General features: G+C 34.0%; 1 protein-coding gene across 1 annotated transcript in view; it reads left to right on the forward strand.

The window, feature by feature from the left end:
* The first annotated feature begins 19,165 nt into the window (after positions 1-19,165).
* LOC119837389 (leucine-rich repeat-containing protein 24-like) overlaps positions 19,166-21,761 on the forward strand; it is a 32,915-nt gene continuing 30,319 nt past the window's right edge. Inside the window, exon 1 of the mRNA XM_038362961.1 lies at positions 19,166-19,275. The gene's annotated coding sequence lies outside the window, so the exon portion shown is untranslated. The remainder of the gene's footprint in view (positions 19,276-21,761) is intronic.

A 21,761-nucleotide genomic window follows, 5' to 3' on the forward strand; every position in this document is an offset into this window, starting at 1 on the left:
AGGAGTTAAAGACTTTATTTTGGCATAATATAAGGAATCTGGTTAAATAAGAGGAAGGGAATCTGCGAGACAACCTAAATCCAGTATGACGTGGCTAATGCTGGCGACAATGAAAAACTGTAAGGTGTGTTTGAGGTGAGGACACACTGGGTTATTTATGAATATACATTTTTTATCGTATTATTATAATACATTTGATTATGGTGGTGAAAAAAATTTTTTATGCTTCTCGGAAAAAGAGTGGCTCGGTGTTTAAATTAATTAAGTCTAGATAGTTTCGATTAGTCTCTAGATTTTATTATAGTTGAGAATGCATTGCAGATTAAATAATTTCGATTGGCACTAAACTTATTCCTAGACTAAATTTTATGGTAGACTGATGTTTTTCACTAATATCCATGTTGTTAATATCCACGTTTTTAATTAAAAGTTAGTTGTTATTATTTGTAAAGCTTTTAAAATTTCTTAATATATTTATTTGATTTTGGGGACAGGGTTTTTTAATAAATAAAGGAATCGCTCCTCCGAATATAACGCGTGCGAAGCCGCGGGCAGCCGCTAATTTTAATAAACGAATTTCCATTGCACCCAAGCCTTAACCCGTCAAACCTTATTACGGCCTCACGCACGCTGAATACATTCCCAAAGTTTACATGACGTTCAATGGAGTTATATATTTATGGTATTTCGATAACTGACATTCCACATGAGCAAATAAAATACGTTTCTACATATACGCCTAATGTTGTTTGCTTCGAAAGTTCTAGAATGTTTTTTGCTATAAAAATGTATCGAAATGTTGTGGAAGGCTATATTTCCATACGTTTTAGCAGCGAATACCGTCGATTGGACTAGCTTTTACAAATTTGCGAAACGCGAAGAATCTTAATTTTTTATTTATTTCTCAAAATTAAGCGGTAAATTGCATCATTCTTTATTCAAATATAGAGAAAACAAGAAAGAGAGCAATATAGTTTCAAAAGTTTCATCAAAAATGCATCTCTTAAATGTCTTAATTAAACTATACATATCTTGGTATATTAAATTTAAAGCATAGTCTCATATAAAAAATAAAATAATCCAAGAGCCGGTCTTAAAATTAACCTTTTATAAAAGCAACATTAGTATGCTTTAGTAATATCATTACTTATTCATCTAGTCTTGTTTGACTTTCTTAATTAGACTGGCTCGGGTAACAATGGTCGTAAATATTAGTTTTTGTACATTTTACCGCTGCTTTTTATTCTATTACCTTTGATATAATTTAAGTTAAGCCACTACTTATAGCAAGTAGAAGCATCCATACTAGGAGCATCCCCACAAGGAGCAATGGTTCTTAGTTCCTATGTCACAATATTTTTTTGGAAAAAAAAATAGATTTATTATAAGTGAGAAAATTATTCAATGTCTGTCTGTGTGTCGCTTCTTCACGCTTAAACCATTGAACCGATTTGGATGAAATTTGGTAATGCGATAGTTTGAGACCTGGGAAAGGATATAGGATAGCTTTTATTCTAATAATACAATGGGAAGAGAACTATGGGGGGAAGCCCTATTTTTTGATTGAGCGATTAAGATTTAATTTTCATTAAGATTATATACTTTAGCAATTTTAGACAATTAAATCCACACATATAAACATAAATCTCATATACTCGAAGACCTTTTAAAATGCTGTTTATAGTTTAAAATAGACAATTCAGTTTATATTCAAACGCTTTCAAACTTAAGCCAGAACTAAACAAAGAACGTGATTATTTAAAACAAACTGACATTCATAAGTAATTCTTTCATAAGTTTATCTCCATCGATTCTCGCATCAGACATTAATTAAGGTTAAACGCCATAGTAATTTATATTTAAATTTAAGCTTTGCTTGTAATTTCAATGTTATTTCGTAGCATATTAAGCGATTCATAATTTAATGTCACTTTGATAAAATTGTATGAACGAAATTGTTTTGCAATGAAAATATGTGTTATTTCATTATTAAAGTATAAAGGAATTAATATTTTAACGATGGTAATTTGTTTTGGTCATGAATTACTCGAGGGCTGTGATGCACCATTTTATTCGCTCCGTGCTGTCTAAACTTCATAAGGATTCAAACCACGAAGTTATGATAATATGAAATTGTATAGAATTGTGTTTTTCTGTAATGAATAAAAATTCAAGAATTTCTTACGTTAGCTGTATAAAATTATAACAAAGGTCTGGCAGATGTTGACCGGATTGCTATACTAAAAAATGTACTAAACTCTGACATGACAATGACATCGGTCTGGCATGTATGGCCTTATGTCGACAATCTGACCTCTTGCCTTGAGGTCCCGAAGGGCGTACGGGTTCTATGATGGCGTGTCACTTTCGACTGATTTGTCGACAATGGATGGGATTAGAAAAAAGTTCTTTGTTCACATCTTTGAAGGTTTTTTGTGATTTATTAACTCCTTGTGATTCTTAGCATTGTTTATTTAGAAATTCCAAATCTTATGAATGCTTATTTATGTAAAGTGTACATACAAAGGGCTAACTATTAATTTCGGCGTTTCATCTTTTTCTTGTCAACGAAATTCAATTGTTTCATTGTTCTTTATTATAAGCTTGGCCTCACTAAGTAAAATATTTATTATAGAATAGCTTTAGAATAAATTTTACGCTTTCAATTATCAGTCGGGTCACTTCAACGATCAGTATAGTATGTATATTTATCATACCAATTAAATTTTAATTTATTCCGTATTCATATTATATTCTTCATTTAGACAACTGTTTTTCATTAATTACAATTTGCTCTTTTCCAACAACCGTAAATCTATAGTGACTAAGGAACAAGGCCCTAATCCCTCAAGTCGGTCAAAAGTCAATGCACGGTCCCTTTTCGCTCCATTAAATGATTGCCAAGTATCAAGACATCGGTCGACCCTAGAGCTTTTAGGGCTACTATTATTTTGAAAAAGTACAGACCATATAATGGTGAATACTGTTTGAGCTCGAGAACGTTTTCATATGTGGGAGTCCAGCACACGTACGAGTACGGATTGGGCCAGCTCGCACCGGGGAAGTACCACCCCCCCTACTGAAGACCGGCGTGAAATAGCATACTGCTGGGTTTCGTTCGGTGAGTGGTGGAGCCGGAGGCCCACACTTTTTATGGTATATTTGACAGAGGATCAGGTGGTAGGATCAGTTCGCCTGATGGTAAACGCTATCACCTCCAATGAACATTTGCAGAACAAATGCGTCTCTACAAATGGATTGCCGAATTTAAAGGCGAGGGATGAAGAAAGGATCGACGAGGGGAATAAAGGAAGGCTTGGGGAGGGTAAGAAAACGGATACGGGCCAATAATTTTGTTTGATGAAAGAAATAAACATTTTATATCAATATTCATTCAATAGTGAGTAAATTAAAGGAAAATTATGGATTGAGATGCGGAACGTATCTGCGGAGATGGTGATGAGTGGTTTGAAAATAAATAAACATGTTTTTATTGTTATGCATAGTTATATATGTTTTATGTGACGTAATTAAAAAATGCAATAGTCGAATCAAAAATCGCCTAATCAGTTTTTGTCTTAAATATTTAAATTACAATCTAACTTAGTTTTTTTAGTTCTTCAGATGTAGAAATTATGGTAACCATGTACTTTCAGCCCATTTGACCGAGGGTTTAAGGAAGTGCGATCTTTATTCATAACCCCCAGCACTGTTTTTATTTCTGAAAAAACTTTCGTTAAGGCCAAGGCAAGGCTAACTCTCGTGTGCCGATTTTTGGTAGTATTTGCTTGGAGAAAGCTAGTCACGGAATTATCGCCCCTAGTAATCAAGTAATAAGAAAGATGGAGTGTTTCAAATGTTTTATACATTTTAAGGAGTTGAAAAAGGTGTCTTGGTGTCCGAGTCATAGTTAGTTATAGTTAACCCCCAGCAATATGCAATTAAAACTCATCTTTGTGCGAGGATAGGTTCAATAAACTTAGCTAGTACGTGAGCGTACAATTCAGAAGATCAGGATTGCATATCTGATGGAGACAAAAAAGCAGGTCTAATTAGGCAAGACGCACCAATCGACCAAAGAAAAATAGCACTTACGAGCCATGTCACACGGTTCAGTTTTTACAACAATATATTCGAGTGTAACTTATCCAGATCTACGCATCTCACTAGACTCACCTCAGTTCACCGAACGTATTGATCATAAGCCCGGTTTTACATTTGTTGATTAGAAAATGACCCTAAGGGAGTACCCTCATTAGTTACGACCTCAGAGTGGCTCGCATGTGGGTCATACCTCTTGAGAGCCTAATGACACTCATTAAACACAAGGTTATACTTTACAAAGATTTTAAGTAGAGTATTGTTGTACCTCGAGAATTTTCATACTTTTGTTTTTAATAACAGGGTGTTTAAGGTTTCACGTTATTATAATTTAAGCGAATAGCCTATACAATATTCGTAGTAGAAGTACTCTGTACTTATATTCTTGAGTTTGATTTTACGCGAGTGTTAGAGCGAATGCATTTAGGAATTAAAGACTTTTTAACGGATTTTAAACGGGATTTATTCATTGTATTATTAACCCGACGTTTCGAACACTTTACATAGAGCGTGGTCACGGGGAGACGTGTGTGTTTGTTGCTCTTTCACGCAAAAATTACTGAACCGATTGTAAAATAAAATTTGGTACGTAGACAGCTGGACAACTGGAAAAACATATAGGCAATTTTTATCCCGATATTCCTACGGGATACGGATTTACGCGGGTGAAACCGCGGGACGCAGCTAGTAGTTTCATAAATAATAAGAGTGTTATGGAAAATCTCATCTTGACCAACTCATAGTATCGCTAAGCCAAGCTAAATGTCTTCTCATTGTTTTAATTTAATTCAGGGTAACTAATCGATAAAAAAATTCTAACAAAAGGTCGGTGACCGCCAATTTTAGCTGCGTTGTTGGTGTAAGTCAGTTTAAGAAAGTTTTGGGTTTAAAAAGGTTTCAATCGGTACTGCAGATTGATCACCCATTTGCATACAATATGCTGTATTATATGCGAAATATCCAATGTAGTACACATTTTAATCCACGCTAAAGAAAAAATAGCACAAAGTCACCAAAAAGAACTGAATATAGCTAAAGAACGAGTAATTACAAAGCGAATAACACCGCACTGCTGTGTAAATTGAACTCCCGCTGAATTTTTGACGTTAAGTTTTATCAAAACAGCGTTTAATTGAATTTCCAAGGACGTAAACTTTAAACAAGAATCAATTTGGTTTCAGCGGGAGCTCGTAAAACGGTACGGAACCCGATAAAGACAATTAATCCTTTATCCTCGAAGTTACAAATCAGGGATCCGCAGCTAATGCCGTTTGGGACCGAAACTTAGGAAGTTTGGCTAGCCGAATGTTCTAGATTTTATTGAATTTAATTCTATTTTCAAGAAAGGTACGAATTATTTATGCAAATCTAGGAACGGTTTGGCTTAAATTAAAGGAGGTGGGAATGTTGCTTAGAATTCCAGTTTACGTTGGATAAAATACATGTAGCTATTATTTTTCGAGAAGTTAAGGTTGGTTATAATTAAATTAGCCAGTATGATCTTCATTTTATATATATTCTATTAAAACTAAATTTCGAGTTTTCTGCATAATAAACTATAGAGAGAAATCTAGTTTATGATAATCCGAGAGAAATCTAGTTTATGACATCCTGTTTGCTTATTCCCTGTTTGAGGTAATGGCCGCAAAATCGTAAATATTATGAGCTAATACGAAATTACATAAAATTAATTAAAATTAATAGTAGAAGATTAGATGGTACATCCCTCGGCTTCTCCCACGTAGCCTTAGAAAACAATAGACTGTCCGGGATTTTCTCCGCATAATATAAATATAATCCTCTCTAAAAAAATGCTTGTTCCCTTTTCTTAATACTGTCTTTCCTTTCTCAAACTATCTTTGAAGCAAATTTCATCCAAATCGGTTCAGTGGTTAAGTGAAGAAGAGATAGACAGAGCTACTATCGCATTTATAATATTAGTAGGGCTGAGGTTTCAACTTATATCGGGTATCATAAAAATTTGGCGCATTTTTAAGCAACAGTGGATTTATTTTAAACTGTTTTTAATTTAAATATTTTCTATGACATGCAATTATAGAAAACTAATTCATAAGTCAAACATTTTCCTTCTAGAATATTCCTGTTTCATCGACGTTTTATATACCGCTTGTAGCGGTGATGTGACGATATGCAAATATGAAAAAAAAATATATCAATACATTGATGAAAGTTTGACTGGTTTTTAAATTGAACTCTTCTTTAAGATTGGGTACCTGTTTTTACTTTAATAACAGGCATGCAGAAGTTTTACTCCTTAATAATATTACAAGGATCACTGTCTTAGCGTCAAACAGTAGGTTAATTACTAATTCAAATATTTGTACACTTCCCCGCAAAGGCCCTTAACTCTGCTTGCAATGTCGGTTTGGTTTGGGATAAGTTCTTAGTGTTTTGGCCCTTGGGTTAAGAAAGACGTGGTTTTAGAAACAAAATCATTTCGTTTTACGCTAGAACTTGGAAATAAAATAATTTGTGTCATGAAATAATTGGGTTTTGAGAATCTATAGCGTCTTTGACATGATAAGTTTCTTTGACTTTATTATTATTTGTACAATGTATTCGCAGAGTTTCTAGCCGGCTCGTCTCCGTAGGAGCCGCTTTCCGAACCGGCGGCATATACAAAATTATGTATTTTGACGATTCAAAAGCGCTTCAGAGGAATTCTACTTGAATTTATTGTCAGTGCTGAGATATTTATGATAGCGCAGATGGAATGCAAAACAAATAATATATGGAATTAAAAACTGTACTAATATTATAAAGCTGAAGAGTTTTTTTTTGTTTGTTTGTTTGATTGATCTCAGAATTAGTGCGTTTAAACTACTGGTCCGATTTGATAAATTCTTTCAGAGTTAGATAGCCATTTATTGGGGAAGGCTATAGGCTATATATGTACCAAGGGCGAAGTCGGGGCGGACCGCTAGTAGTAAATAATATGTTCTTTAATTTTTGTGACTTAAAATCACTAAACGAAAATTGCTTAACTCATAAATAAATTAATGAAAATTAGGCTACCAGTAAGATAATTGCCATTACAACAATATTTTTGACCATTTTTTTTTACCAGAAACCTAAAATAAATCCATTGAATACTCAACATTAAAAATTTATTTCATCTAAAAACAGATAGATACTTGAGATTTTAAGCTTATAGCCAGTATCATATATATGTAATGAATTTGTTCTCTGTATTTATCTGATATAATCCTCAATAAATTTTAGATAATCAAAGATGTTTAAACGATTCATTGAAATAAATAAAGTTAATATTTTAATAGAATAGCAATTACTTGAAGCCTATTAAATATCCGGCTTTTAGCATAATTTTAACCCATTCTCTAAGAGACCCTTTAAGTGTTATGGGTTGTGGTTTAGATTCCATTCATATCTCTTCCCTAATCTATCATAATGAAGAATGAATAACTCCTTTATTAAGAGTGTTTATTACTATCCACTTTAGATAAAAATTGACCGCCTCCTTGGTACAGTGGTTAACGCGTGAGCGTAGAACCGAGAGGTCCTGGGTTCAATTCCCGGGGGGACGCACAAAAAAAAAAGTCTCAGTCTGGCAGGACACAGAAGGCTGATCACCTACTTGTCCCTAAAAGAAAATCGATCAGTGAAACAGATGTATATCATCTGCCCCATACTCCACTAGTGGGACACGGGACTTCACACACTTTAGATATAACCTTACACTCTGTAGCGTGCCTTAAGGCAAGACCATAAGCAAGCAAAACAAGACATAAAACAACTCGTGGGGACATAGGAAGAGTTACAGTACCAAAATAAGTATCTAAAATATCGCTAATCCAATTTGTCGAATCTAATAAATGTTTATCTTGAATCAATATTATTTTTGGAGTCAAAAGCTAGGCACTTTTTTATAATACATGCGTTAAGGGGTCCCCATAGCCTGGGGGATCCAGATATACACGTTAGGGACCCAGTAGCTTGGAGGACTTGCGACTAATATAGCGGTAGCTGTGTCCCTGCAATTCACACTGTTCAGTCGTTGTCCCTTAGTAGGTGATATTTTTCTGCAATGGTCATGAATAATAATTCCTTAAAAGAAACTTAATACCACACTGAGAGGGAAATGAAAATAAATTGCCGATATTTCTCAACCACGAATTGCCATCGCTTTCATAGGCATGTAAAAGACCTTTTGTCGCCCTGTTTACCGAACTCGTAAAATTTTAGCGCCATGCGAAACTAAACTTGAATCCCTTGTAATAGAGTCTAAGTCTTTGTAGAAATTTTTGTTACTGTGTTGTATCCTAGATCGTAGGCATCATAAAGTATTATTACGTTAAAGATGATAGAATATTCCAGAAATTATAGTGGATGAGACTTTGTGTCGTTTTGCGTGAATAAATAAGTTTTGGGTTCGAGTCTTGACTTAAATAAATGGGTCTTGGTAATGGCTAAGAAGTCGAGTCCAAATGTTGAATTGGTTAGTTTTAAAATTACATTATATAACCTACTAGCTGCAGCCCGCGGTTTCACCCGCGTAAGTCTGTATCCCGTATAAATATCGGGATAAAAAGTTGCCAATGTGTTATTCCAGTTGTCCAGCTATCTACGTACCAACTCTCAATGCAATCGGTTCAGTAGTTTTTGCGTGAAAGAGCAACAAACACACATACATCCTTACAAACTTTCGCATTTATCGATTACTAATGAAAGAAAAATATTTAACAATTGAATATTGTAGATGAAATATGGAACAATATTAAAACCCAGGTCTCGAAAAGGAGACAATTAAGAGAAAATGAAAAGAATTTGTTTTTCCTTTTCAATATTATAACAACCATTGAACCAAACATTATCAAGTAAAAATTGCATACATTTTAACAAATACCCATAAACGTATACTTCACAGCTTGGCAGTATTAAGTAATTTATATTTGTTCGTTAATCTGCTTGCCGCGGCTCCACTCGGATTTGATAAGTACGAGTATAGCATTTTATCGAGCTAGTTTTATGCAAGTATAATTAGTAAATGTATAATTTAGAATTTACAGACTTTTTAAAGGATTTTAAACGCGATTTGTTGCTTATTATCAACCCGACGATTCGGACACTTTACAGAGTTGCCCCTTTTAAAATATCTGTAATATCTATTTAATAAGTTGAAGTTTTTAATAAATGTTATCCTATTTCAAGATAAATCTACCAAATCAAAAATCATCCAAATCTGGACAACCGTTCTCGAGCTATCAGCGGTACAATCTTCTATAAGAAGATCCTGGCGTATGGTAAGGATATACCTTAATATCCTTATCTAGGATGAAATATTAGCTCTTAAATACCATCTACTGTAAAATTATGACGTAGCTCAACGTAATTGAGTTCAGTAACTAAGATAAACTGGATTATTCCAGTGCGCGTGGGACGAGAGCCGCGGGCATGAATTTTAATACAGCTGTTTCGTATTTTTGAAATTTTAAGTTGGTAATTTCGTTGGAACTATCGGCGAGGTGTTTTGAACGGGATTGTTTCAGTTGAATCATAGTTCTGCGACGGTTAAGCTTCGAACTGGTCTTGTTGATTGAAAAACCTATTTTAGTAGTTTATAATGAGTTGTTTAATGAATGTATGTACTGCCTTGCCGCTTTGATCGACTTGGTGGGGACACTGCCTTGTATTTATTACTAGCTGCGCCCCGCGGTTTCACCCGCGTAAGTCCGTGTCCCGTAGGAATATCGGGATAAAAAGTTGCCTTGTGAACATTTGTTATTCGCGTTTTATAAATATGCAAAATAAAATGTACATTTTTCAATATTTCTGAGAGATTTTCTTAATATTTTTTTCTGTAAGAACCTACTCCTAATAATAACAAATACAACAAAAAAAGAATTAGTGAAATCGTTCCAGCCATTCACGCGTGATGCCGTGACCAAGGAAAACGGGTTTCATTTATATATATATATAGATTAGTATTACGCATATACTGCATTTTATTACATATTGTCTGCTTAAGATATTTCAATAATCCTCCATAACAGCGATAATTCACGATATTTAACTATGATTTAAGTGACACGACATCACGTAAGCGTCATGCTGTCACGTTTCCCGCCATAATTTCCAAACGAGTAAATTATTTGACCGCAAGCTATGGAATCTGATGAAAATCGATGGAGCGGACGTGTGGAACAGAGAAAGACTTGGAGACGTCCAATTCGACAATAGCGCAAAATATATTTCCTGTAACAATCAAATTGGCAATACTCCAGCAATAAACATAACCTCTGATACTGACTGGACCGTACAGAAATACCTCTAATAGACTATAAATGTTCACATTTCTTCAAAGAATAACAAAATAACTAACAGATGCTTTATTGCTTTATAAAATGTTATTTTGTGCTATATGTAGCTGCTGTTTAATATTCTTTGAAAAGGGACATTGTTTTAGGTGATTATCCGAGGCATACCTTAATAGGATGAGTTTACGTGGGATTATGGGTGTATGTAAAAGTCGGGGATAGATCAATAAGGAATGTAGAGAACTCGCTTTCATTCCTCAGCTTCACTCGTGTTAAAAAGAAGATAGTACCAACCCAGGTTTGTACCACTTTCCGTTCCCGTGGGATCCAGGATAAAAACTATCCTATGTCCTTTCACAACTCTGAAATCCCTGAACCAAATTTTATTCAACAAGAATTATATGTCATACTTGCTGCGCCCCGCGGTTTCATCCGCGTAAGTCCGTATCCTGTAGGAATATCGGGATAAAAAGTTGCTTATAAGTTATTCCACTTGTCCAGCTTTCTACGTAACAAATTTCATTGCAATCAGTTCAGAAGTTTTTGCGTGAAAGAGCAACAAACATACACACATCCTTACAAATTTTCGCATTTATAATATTAGTAGGATTAAGAACATTCGTTGAACAAGGGAGACATCTCACATCCAGTAAGAAACATAGACATATTTAGTTTTACATTTATAATATTCGCAGGGAGACTGAAACGACACTTATGAAACCACAGAACAAAGCTTGAAACATTGTTCAAAAACTTGAAAAAGTTGGTAAGCTGGACAACTGGAATAACATATAGGCAACTTTTTATCAGGATATACCTACGGGATACAGACTTACGCGGGTGAAACCTCGGGGCGCAGCTAGTAGTAATATAAAAACAACATAAAATTTCGAGATACGATTAAATTTTAAATTCGAGACAACATTTACTCCTAGTGTGAACTTGTTTGCTTAAACGTAGGATAAGATATTAAAATAGTAGTTCCTGCAGACTTTTAACACAGCATACGTAATAATGCTTTTAGTTATTCGGACTTTTATCACTCATAGAGATAACAAATTCAGGACTGCGATCGTCAGTCTTATAAAATGACAATTTATATCTCCTGAAAACCTATTTTATTTCTGTTATTATGTATGTGAGTATACAACGGAAAATGTGATTATTTTCTTGGTACAAAACACAACCCAGTACAAAACTAGACTTTCACAATTTAATCCAACGCTTTTTGCAAGCCAGCTTACGTTTACATTCCTAAAACTAGAGAACACTATTTAAAGTGCTCAACAAATTCGCAAATAGACAGTTACAACTACGCTTGTATCTATACTAATATTATAAAACTGAAGAGTTTGTTTGTTTGAACGCACTAATCTCAGGAATTACTGGTCCGATTTGAAAAATTCTTTCAGTGTTAGATAGCCCATTTATTGAGGAAGGCTATAGGCTATATATGTACCACGAGCGAAGCCGGGGCGGACCGCTAGTTACAAATAACAATGCAAGTCTGTTCATTAAAGTTGTAAAATTGTAAGAGGTCGATATCTGTTTGACTTGTTGTTGTTATTATTCTCTATTTGATATTTCAATTGACATTATATAATTATTAAGTAGGAATATCGGGATAAAAAGTTGCCAATATGTTAATCCAGTTGTCTAGCTGTCTACGTACCAAATTTCATTGCAATCGGTTCAGAAGTTTTTGCGTGAAAGAGCAACAAACACACACATCCTTACAAACTTTCGCATTTATAATATTAGTAGGATAGGAAGTATGGATTTGATCAATATTTTACAAAATTCCAATTATGCGATACGTTTTTATTTTTAGAATACAAAAACAGAACCCCTAAATCTCATCAAAAATGTATCGTAAAATGTACGAATGAATCAACTATTTCAAGACACCGGACGGCTAGATCTATAAATACATCGAAACTTTGATCAACACACGAAAGTAATTTGTAAAGAAATACGTGATGTGACGTGTCTATAATTGGTTTCAGTTCATCTAATTCTTTGGCACATTGTTGAAAGGGTTTTATTGTGACACCTTCACATTGTCTGCGTTAAAAGCGCTTCATTTTATACGCTTCGATTTTTGAAGCGACAACTGAGCGGACGCTTCGCTTTGTAATATTCGCTCGTGTCATGTGATGTTTAGCGTGCACCGATTTTTGAATATTTCACTGGTGTTGGTACATTTCTACACCACTACAGATAACACACTAGCTTTTCACTTTTAGCTATATCACGTGCTGGTTGCAGGATATGCGTTGCATATTTGCTGGTTGTAATTTATAAGAAATTGGTTAGGAATAGTTGATTTTTGATTGTATATTGTATAAAAACACTTGTATATTGTATAAACACACTTTGAATGTGCAGATTGCAATTATTATTTTAAGCTTTATGTATATAAGATGAAGAGATAAAACGTCATGCACCTATAGTCTAATACGTTTTTTTTTTGCAATAAGAATTAAAATATTAATATATTTAATATCTCCTTGGTATAGTTGTAGGCTTTGGTTATTTTGAGTTTGGATAACGTTGTCTGTATAAGAAAAAAATCTTTATATATTTACACGATTGGGTTTCAAATTATCGCAATGCGTAAACGCAGCGCGTGTGAACCTACCCCAGTTATTGTATACCATTCGAAGCGCGGTTCCTACGATTTTATTACAGAGTTATGTGTTCCAGTTTCCTTTGTAAGTTTCCATTTGAGGGTTTGCTACAATGTCGCCTTACAACCAATTAACAAGCGTAATTCTTGTAATGCCACATTGTATTGTTACTTGCTTTATTGTTCTTTTGGGGATTGTTTTTTCATCATGTTTATAAGCTATTATATATATATAGCCCTTTGTGCGAAATGTTCCAAAGTAGATTCCTGGAAACTTATATGACATGCACAATGCACTATGATAAATACCTACTGCAATCATATTATGTTAATAAATGATTTGTCTATAGAGATATAAAATGAAGCCAAAAATCATTTAAGTTATATTTTGGATTCTTCTGTAGTTTGTATATGAGGTTACAGAGTTACATTTAAAAAGTAGTTTAACAGTTGAACACATACACACAAAATATAACACAAAAATATGATCATCATCATTATCATCATCATCAACCCATACACGCTCCCACTGCTGGGCCACATGCCTCCTATGAGGGTTCAGGCCATAATCCACCAAGCTGGCCAAGTGCGGGTTGGCAGATGTCACATGTCGTAGAACTTTTGATTCTTGGACATGCCGGTTTCCTCACGATGTTTTCCTTCACCGTTTTAAGCAGTGGTGATGTTATCCACATGTGCAGATAAATTGAAAAATCAAATTATTTCCTGCACGCTCCACCCGGTCTCGAACCCCGACTTATCGATTTCTGAAGTCCGAGGTTCTAACCACTGAGCCACCACTGCTCTTTTTTTAAAAAAATGATGCCAGGCAAAAAAAGAAAACCACCAAATCATCACTAATTCTGAATTGCTTTGAGCCACTAAGTAACTTCATCATCATTGAATTAAAATACATCCAACCAGTATCTTCGACACGATTGGCGGGAGTGCTTCTTTCATACAATTAAAGTGGAAAGAAATTCTATTTTCTACGTAGCGCCACAGATAATATAATGCTATGTAGTGCTGAGGAAATTATTACATTTTTACACGGCCCCGCTTGCAAGCTCGCGTCCTCTGTTTTCTTAGTTTTGCTGCGGGAATTCTCTAAGTTTTTATCGCTGAAACCGTTAACGACTCGCCTGGATGGAATTGAATTGTTTGTCTTATTGTGTTAGCAGGATTTGTTGGTTATGTTTGGTTACGCTAGTTAGAGATTTGTGTCTTTCATCTTGTCATCATTGTCAATAAAACAGTCTCATATTTCATATGGTTATATACGATATTTCATATATAACCATATTTTTTTCTATATGGGCCTGTAGTCTAATATGATATTTATAGTTTTTTAGAAATTAAAAACTTTTTTAACGGATTTTAAACATTTATTCATTATATTATTAACCCGACGTTTCGAACACTTTACAGCGAGCGTGGTCACGGGAAGACTCAATAATAATGTTAATAACATAATGAATAAATCGCGTTTAAAATCCGTTAAAAAGTTTTTATTTCTGAATGTATAATACTCGCGTAAAACACAACCAAATAAACAAACACAAGAAAATACTATGGTTATAGTTGTTAATCGTTATATTTATGAATATGAAGAATAAGTAAAGTAACATATTTTAATTGCCCTAAAAGAAACCTCTTGTTTGTTAAATGAAGGAATGCCTCGCATACAAATTTAAGTAAATATGTGGATAGAAAGTAATTTTACTGCAAAGTAAAGGCTTAAGATGATCTAATTTAATAGAAATACAATACAAACTCAATTCAACAAGCACTAAAAACAAGTAACCGATACACAAAAAGAAATGAAGCACAAAGCACAGCGATACGATATTTATTAAACTGCATTTTACTCAACGCGAAACACATTTACCGAAGTGGATTACAACTAAAAACTGTCGGATTTTATAACGCATTTAATAAAAGCGATACGTTTTAATATGAAAATATCTGTACGTGTGCAAAGTTGAAAATAGTCTTTTTTTCAAGCGTCGTGTATTGACACTGTTGTTTTATTTACAATTTTTATGTCCCTATCTGGTTATTTGATACGGAATTTTTTAGTTCATACACGGGTTTATGGAAGGAAGTGTTAGGGGTTTTTGCGTATTGTTGTGTTAACACAGTTCGCTTTGAATTAAATTTGATGAACATTTTTAAGCAAGTAGGTATTTTGCCCCGGGAAAGTGTAGTTTGTTTGTATGTATATTTAAATGTGGCTATCATTAATAGCAAGGGTTGTTGTAAATAGCAATATTTAGTAGTTATAGAAGCAGTTGCCTAGATCAAGCTCTGGTTGTAGCTAATACCGGGTTCTCAACGAATAATGTAGCTATGAATTTCAAATGAGTATTAACTAACTAATTTCAGTTTTGCTTGTATTTCCTATACAACTATAATTTACTTTAAATTGCGACAGACGCACTTATTATATAATAAATACAATATGTTACACTCTTATCCATTGTAGGCTACTACACTGAAGCTTTCTATACAGTGATTAAAAACTATTAATTCCTACAATTAAGGCTGAGAAATCGAGGAATATACAAATATATCTGTATGTGGTACTTGAGCACGCTTCGGTACGAATTGGGCCAGCTCGCACCGGGGAAGTACCACTCCCCCACAGAAGACCGACGTGAAATAGCATACTGCTGTGTTTCGTTTGGTGAGTGGGGGAGCCGGAGGCCCATATCCTTTCCCCTACCCTTCCCAGTCCTTTCCTTTATTCCTCTCGTCAATCCTATCCTAATCCCTACCCCATTTGACGTCGGCAATCTATTTGAAGAGGGTTAAGGTCTGCAATCGACCTTACACCTCTCCAAAATGTTCATTGGCGGTTCCCTTCCCTTATCCCATTAAAAGCGGGTAACCAGTTTGCAGAGACTACTGCAAATATTCATCGGCGGTAGTGATCACTTGCCATCTTACTGTACTATCATATGTACTAAGAACGCAGCGGTAAAAAACGTTAAATAGTAATATAAAAAATTAGTAAATAGTATATATGAAATAACATAAATTTAGCAAAGTTCCGAGTTCGCGCTTTATAACTAAATTGAGACAGTTTTATCAAATAATTAAATCCTTGATAAGGAGTCACTACGAATAGAACGAATATATGTACATTATGTAAAATTTAATTGCAATCTTAGTGATATTTATTTAAATACACACTATTTAGATTTGTTTCAAGCTTTACGTAACACACGCGAGCGTTCATAAAAAAGGAAAGCCTTTGAATTCATAATTATTCTAAAGACTTCGCGTGTAAGCTTCAAACTCTTTTAATAATTCTGTTTACTTTTAAATATACGTTGCGTGTTTCATTTGTCTATACTTAACATTGCTCGGTGATATTAAATCAACCTAATTTTAATTCAAAACTGTAAGGCATAAATTAATAAAGTTCATGGCTATAGGTCGATTGTCTTGCTTCTTATAAGAGTTCTCGATTATTTTTGGGGGCTTACACTAAACAGTCTTCAGGACACAGAAGGCTGGACTCCACACACACTATAATGCGTATGTCAAATACCCTAAAAGATGGGACTACGTGAAAGTTAAAATCCAATCACTCTAAAAAATATAAAACAATTGATACTTGTGAAAGGAGAATGTTTCAGTGTTATATTTTATTTCTAAGTAGTTCGTTTTATGCCAGCTCTGCTCTTCCTCTTTCGTTAAGTGTATTATTTTATTTTATCGACTTGAAAAAAAAAATATAAGGCATAACACAGACGTCACAAAATATTGGTAGATCATTAATCTTCTGTTCAATACAGTCGAAGATTAGTCCATTTCGTATTTGATATATCAGAGCGTTGACCTTGCACTGAAATGGAGCTAAATTAATTTGTTTTTGATATTAGTGAAACGTGAGCAATATAAAACACTAGCTGTCTGCTCCGGATTCACCCGTGGTACATATATAGCCTATATCCTCAAGAAATGGGCTATCTAACACTGAAAGAATTCAAATCGGAAGTGTAGTTCCTGACACTAGTGCGATCAAACAAACAAACTCTTCAGCTTTATAATATTAGTACAGATTTATTGCAGGAAAAATAAAAAAAACATCCATCAATTGATAGAGTTTGTATCAGCTAGAGAGTGCTATTTATTCAAAACATGTTAAAATTTTCAAATTCTTAGCTAGAATATTGATTTGGAAGATATAAGAAACATCTCGACACAAAATCGCATCCGAATCGAAGTATTCGTTTAGAAGTTGTGCCGTACACGTATAATCGGGAATACTTTACTTTTGAGTTAGAAGTTGTTAAATGTTTCTTTTCTTTTTCTTTTTTTTAGCTTCGAAAAATAAAAGGCGAATCGTAACCTCGGTAAGAATGAAACAGATGACGTCTTATCACTACTTTGCAACTTGAGAATTTGTGAAAATGGTACAGCAGTTTTTGCGTGAAAACGTTACAAACATAGAAAAAGGAGTTGCTCTTTATATTATTAGTGCAGATATATAGCAAAACAAACAAAAAAATAATGTATAACATGCCAGCACATATAAACGAATACGCTGTCTTATTGAAACCAATTTATCCAAGCAAACCTGATAACGTATTTAGCTTAATAAATTTTATGCGAAGATCATTTCAAATTACAGAAAATGGGTCAAAGATAAAAGGTTCAATTATCCACAGACACGGCGAGAGGCAAAACTAATAAAATCCTGTAGAAAATAAAAATCAGAGCTTTTCAGTGGAATAAATAAATGCACTGTGCGATTTCATTCGTTTATTGCATCTTGAATATAATAAAAGGAATATAATTCACTTTCAGTATTCATTTTAACATTCATCATACAAAATATGTACAATTTGTTTTGTATTAAATAATTCTATTTATGTATAAAATATGAAATATTTATTGTATTTTATAAGCACAATATAAGATTGAATTGTGAATTGTAAGAATGAATGAAATATTTAAGTATAATATTATATATAAATTTTTATCGTAATCTTCACCCCCTATATGTTCCCACTGCTGGGACACAGACCTCCATGAGGGTTCAGGCCATAATTCACCACGCTGGCCAAGTGCGGGTTGGCAGATGTCACATGTCAACTTTCAATTCTTGGGCATACTGGTTTTCTCACGACGTTTTCAGCGATTAAACATAATATAATTTAATTATAATAGCTGATATGAATATAGTGTTGTCATCGTAAATAATGTCAAATTTCTCTTAAATATAACGTAATAATAATTGAGCGTTTAAACAGTTTGTAGAGAAAGAATATACATTACAAAGACAACAATAAAAATTCACTTAAAATTCGTATATACAATTTTCAATACAATAAGCTTTTGAATTAATAACAAGTACTTCATAAACGGACCGGTTGTAGATATGTGTGATTAGGTGAATTACTCAGCATTGTCATTTCAGTAGTTCCCTTAGCTTGACGCTTATAAGTAACTAGCTGTGACCCGCGGTTTCACCCGCGTAAGTCTATATCCCGTAGGAATATTGGGATAAAAAGTGTTGTATGTGTTGTTCCAGTTGTCCAGCTATCTAGGTGCCAAATTTTATTGCAATCGGTTCAGCAGTTTTTGCGTGAAAGAGTGACAAACATACATCCATCATCACAAACTTTCGCATCTATAATATTAGTAGGATAGCATTTATTAGGCAAATCTCGCTACCCAATTGATCAGAAAAAATTAAATTCATACTTACGGATAAATATAGAATTATAAATACAAAATATATGATAAAAGTACCATATATATCCTTTCAACGAAAAAATGTTATATTCAATTAATGCTGTCTATTTAAACAATTATTCTTTAACTCCATGGATTATTAATGGGTTTATTAAATAATTTTGAACCGTATTAAACCAGAAATCGTTAACATTTTTATATTTTCAACGGCGTTCAATAATTATGGCAACATTGTTATGCTAATAGCAACGAAATAATGTCCAACCAGTCCCACCAGTCCCACCTCTACCACAAGAAACATTCAATCAGCGTGAAATATTCAAAAATATTTACATGTATGTAATTTATGCATTGCGCAGTACAGGGGTGTGATATTTTTATGGAGTCTGATACCATAGGCGGGGGTGGCGCGGGGCGGTCCCGGCACAACCGTCCGAGCAGCCGCACGGTGCGAACGTGCCCTAACCACCAACTAGTGATGTGTCGTGATGTGTGACGTTTGATAGTGTTGTGCTGTGTACCAGGAATACGTTCCGTATGGTGAGTAACGGTTTTTATTTTTTGTGATTTTTTTTTTGTGGAAAAAACGTTTTTTGAAAACTTGCAAAATTGTTTCAAGTTCAGGTTCATGATAGATGTGGTTATGAGTTTAATTGTGTTTTATGCGCGCGATATGTAATTTGATTTTTTATCAATTTAATTATTGTTTAATGAAGAAAAATTCTTAATTATCATTGCCCAATATTCATACTAACAATAATTTTTTTATTCTCTAATTATTCACGAATGTAAAATAAATAAATACTACTTATTCAATTATTTAAATAAAATATCGTAAGGTAAAGTGTGAGAAACAAGTAATTTCCGGTATAGTTATAAAAAATATAAATAATCATGCAACAAGATGAGAGTATTCCATGATCTCTTCTTAAAAAATTAAGCCGCAGTATTTAAGCATTGGAAACATAACATCATTATAAATCTTGTCATAATTTATTTTCATTCGTACAGTATTTTAAACATACTGTATTTTTGTATAGCTTGCATAATACCCCGCCGACTCTTAACCTACTTAACGTTTAAAATTGTATCGAAAAAGTAAAATTAACCATCAGCCCTCAATCGGCTATTCATAGCGATATTGACATAGATAATAATAAACAAAAAAAAATTCATTATTCTATAAAATCCCATAATCTATTAAGGATTGTACGGACATATTGGTATCCCATAAGGGTCCGGAATCCCATTTTACGGACACATATCCCACTAATCGTTGTTGGTGACGTGTGTCATTTACAGGTGACGCTTCTATTTATTCGATTACAATAAAAATGATGTTTTTATGTGTTTTAAGGCATACATATGAAATATATAAGCTTTTTTTTCCAACTGTATCTTACCAATGGAAGGATATCGATACCCGTAATACAGATTATATTATCCAATAAGGGACTGACGTTTTGTTTGTATGTGTTTATTGTATGGTTGAGAAATAAACTTATCTTTTTTTTTTTATGTCATAGCGGGTAACTGAGCTGGTGGTTCGCCTGATGGTAAACGATCACCACCGCCCATGAACATTCGCAGAGGCTCAGACCTCTGAGAATGCGCTGCCCGCTTTTAAGGGGTAAGGGATAAGGAAAGGATTGATGACTGGAATGAAGGAATGGACTGGGAAGGGCTAGGAGAAGGAAATAGGCCTCCGGCTCCCCCACTCACCGCACGAAACACAATAGCAAGCTATTATTTCATGCCGGTTTTCTGTGGGGGTGTTTTATTTTATATTTAGATATATTATAAATGCTAATAAAAAAGCAACGTAGTGTTATGTTATTAATAGAACAGTTAGTTCTATTTACGACTGGAGAGATAAAATGGACAGAAAGCCAAGCAGCAAATCTTTGTTTCGTAATTACATTCAATTATATAATAAAGGCAAAAAAAAAAGCAGTGGTGGCTCAGTGGTGAGAACCTCGGACTTCAAAATCGATAAGTCCGGGTTCGAGACCGGGCGAGCGTGCAGGAAATAAATTGATTTTTCAATTTATCTGCGCATGTGGATAACATCACCACTGCTTAAACGGTGAAGGAAAACATCGTGAGGAAACCGGCATGTCCAAGAATTAAAAGTTCGACGACATGTGACATCTGCCAACCCGCACTTGGCCAGCGTGGTGGATTATGGCCTGAACCCTCATAGGAGGCCTGTGTCCCAGCAGTGGGAACATATATGGGCTGATGATGATATAATAAAAGTAGCATTTTTTATGTAATGGTGGAAATTATTTACAATTTTATTTTTAAATAAATAACTCTCTCAGGTAAACTTAAACTATTTACTTTAATACAAAAAATCCATGTTGTTAAGTTATTAATCCTACTCCTACTTCCTTACTATATATTATCCTACTTCCTACTAATATTATAAAATAGTTTGTAAGGATGTGTGTGCGTTTGTTGCTCTTTCACGCAAAAACTATTCAACCGATTGCAATGATATTTGGTACGTAGACAGCTGGATAACTGGAATAACATACAGATAACTTTTATGTGTTTAATATGCGGAAAATATCATTTAAAAAGTAATCATTTTTGGGTATTAAAAAAAAATTACTTGTATTAATTTTGAATACTTCGGAAACCAATATTTTCGTATGCGTATAGTTCAATCTGCTGAATTGCTCTGAAAAGTTACAATAAAGATACGCAATAACGAACGTTTTAGGAAATAGATTTTCCTTTTCCTTCAGATTTTTATATTTCAGTATACTGTAGTTTCAGTAATTGTCGCATATATCCTCCCGCGTGCTGGAGTGTCACTTCATTGCGGCAGTTCTTCAAATGGTGTCAGTATTCATTATAAAAATGATATTGCGTAAATGAAATATAGTAACTATTCTGCTAGTTTTAGCGCCTGGCTTCGCTTGTATATCGGATGATTTACTTACATTGTTCTGTTTCATAGTTCCCATCTTCCACAACCAAACATGTGCACTGACGCTATGGATCCTTTTTAAGGTCCT

The sequence above is a fragment of the Zerene cesonia genome, chromosome 27 (assembly GCF_012273895.1).
Source record: "Zerene cesonia ecotype Mississippi chromosome 27, Zerene_cesonia_1.1, whole genome shotgun sequence".
NCBI classification, from domain to species: domain Eukaryota; kingdom Metazoa; phylum Arthropoda; class Insecta; order Lepidoptera; family Pieridae; genus Zerene; species Zerene cesonia.